Source organism: Apis dorsata, unplaced genomic scaffold, assembly GCF_000469605.1.
Source record: "Apis dorsata unplaced genomic scaffold, Apis dorsata 1.3 scaffold_169, whole genome shotgun sequence".
Classification (NCBI taxonomy): domain Eukaryota; kingdom Metazoa; phylum Arthropoda; class Insecta; order Hymenoptera; family Apidae; genus Apis; species Apis dorsata.
In genome coordinates, this window is record NW_006263457.1 from 513180 (window position 1) to 515631 (window position 2452).

General features: G+C 48.1%; 1 long non-coding RNA gene across 1 annotated transcript in view; it reads left to right on the forward strand.

Moving 5' to 3' along the window:
- Window positions 1–842: 842 nt before the first annotated feature.
- The window catches only part of LOC116185397, a 6610-nt gene continuing 5000 nt past the window's right edge, over window positions 843–2452 (forward strand). Inside the window, exon 1 of the long non-coding RNA XR_004150238.1 lies at window positions 843–861. This is a non-coding gene — a long non-coding RNA (uncharacterized LOC116185397). The remainder of the gene's footprint in view (window positions 862–2452) is intronic.

Genomic DNA, 2452 nt, shown 5'->3' on the forward strand with positions numbered 1-2452 from the left:
ACCACTCGATGAATCGTCACGATAATTTTCACTTCCTCCCTCTCTCCTCTCACTTTTCTTTTTTCACACCTGAACAAACCCGTAAGAATGGACTTTTATCGCGCTAACACGCGGCCATCTCGCGCGCACTCGCCACCCGTTCTCCCTAACTCAGCAGAATCTCGAAGCAGCTGTGTTTCGCGCCACCAGCGGAGGGCACCGAGAGAGAGAGAGAGAGAAACGTATCCTTCTCTCCCTTCAGACTCCAGCGGAAGAAACCAGATCTAGGGAGGAGAGCGGCGCGATCGTTGGAGAGAACCTCTGCCTCTCGGTTCTCGGACGGGGCAACACTCCGCGCAGTAGGACGCTCCGAGGGATCGCGGGTTTATCCCGTTTATATTATCCTCTCCAGCGTGTTGGATGGACGGGAGAGAGGATTTTTCGAAACTCGAACTTGTCTCGAAAGTTGTCGACGGGCAGAACAGCAGCCGCGGTTTCGCCGTCCGTCTGACGCCGTTACGCAACGCTTCTATAAGCATCCGTGATCCGCTCGGAATGTGGCCCTCTCTCGCTCCATCTCTCCCTCCGCCGCGCAGTCTGTCTTTCTCTCTCTCTCTCTCTCTCTTTCTCTCTCTCCCTCCGCCTCTATCCTCTCGGTCTTCTGTGCTTGCGCCTCCGTTCCTCTCGGCCAGTCGTTGAAACGTACGCGCGAAAGCTCGTCCGATAGAGGAGCGCGCAACGCTCGGCCCTCTGCTTCCTCTAGGCCCCTGTCCGTCCCTCCTGTCGGTCGGCGAAGAAGAAGAAGAAGAAGAAGAAGAAGAAGAAGAAGAAGAAGAACGAGAAGAAGAGGAAGAAGAAGAGGAAAAAGAAGAAGGAACACCGGTATTCTCCCTGTTTCCCTGGTCCTCCTACGTGCGAACACGGCCAGTGAATCAGCCCGCCTCTTCCTACATGCGGCCTCTCGTCGGTCTTAAAATATTCACTAGACTTCGCGACGAGTATCCGCGGGGGATATTAGACCGATTCTCTTAGTCCTCTCTTCCCTTCTTCTTCTTCTTCTTCTTCTTCTTCTTCTCTATCGAGATGGACATCTATTCGCTTTTCGCTTCGAGAAACAAAGAAAGAAAGAAAGAAAGAACGGAAAAGTACTAAGGTAGCTACGTTTCTTCCCGTCTCTTTCGAGGGGAAATCATCGGTAACGTGCGACGATGACGACGACCACGACGACGACGACGATTGTGGGGACGATCGTCATCGTGACGATCGAGGGTGGACCGCGACGCGTCGACCGGATGCCTTGGCTAGTAGACACGGATTCACCCGCCCCACCAACTCCGCCTGTCCCCGCTCTAGCAACGCTAGAGCGGCCGCTCGTGCTCGAGCTCTAGCCTCGAGCTTCTCGGCTAGCTGGCTAGGAGCTTCTATTTTTACCATGGGGTGGCGAATTGTTCCCCACGAGGCGGCAGCTCGAGCGGGCCACAGAGGTTCGCCAATGCGACCGGGTTCAAACCGTTTATAAATAGTAGGAGTTTCTCGCGCCGCCGCCACTCGCGGAAAATCGGCGACGATTTGACGGAACGCAAGTCGATTCGATCGTCTTCGATTCTGGATGCAAGTAATCTTTTTTCTCTTCTTCTTCTTTCTATTTCGTTCGATTAAGAGGATTGCTCTTCATTTTCTAGAGAAATGGTTCGTCGTTTTCTTTGAATTCTCGTGAACGGAAAATTTGGGAAGAGATTCTTCTCGATTGGGTCGAGGGAATGATTTATGGGTTTTGGATCCGTTTGCGTGATACATATCGAGGCGATCGATTAACGCGTGTAACGTAAAAATTAACGATAATATTTAGAAATAGAATTTTCTCGGTAATGCGATCACTGAATCGAGATCCGTGGATAATTTTATTGACTCCGTTTGTGTATAATTCGCATTATGCATACACATATATATATATATATATCGAAGAAGAACGAATCGAAAGAAAACAAGACTGGGAATAAAGACTATAATTGTGTTAAGATATCACGGGGTGAGTGTTCATTCAGATTTGCACGATTACTAATTCGTACGTGGGAGAAGTTACGTGTTTGGAACGTTTGGATGAGTCAATGCTGAATGAACGCGTAAGGAGAAATATCAATAATTACACCTACATGCTTATTCATCGGAATATATCGTTCCAAACGTAACGAAATTCGGGAAAAATTTGATCGAAATGATAGCAATTAGACCCGTTAGAACGAAGAAAAAGAAGAAGTCGATTTTTCCGTTCATCCCTCGAAAAGATTTCGATATATTACATAGACTTACAGATAACGGATAAAAGAAGGAAGAAGAGAACAATTGGAGAGAAAGACTTTCCAGTAAAAGAATACGACAAAGTAGTCTACTAGAATGTTGAATCCAAACGATGGATCTCGATCGATCGAGGAAAAGCCACCAACTATACCCACCACGTATATATATATATATA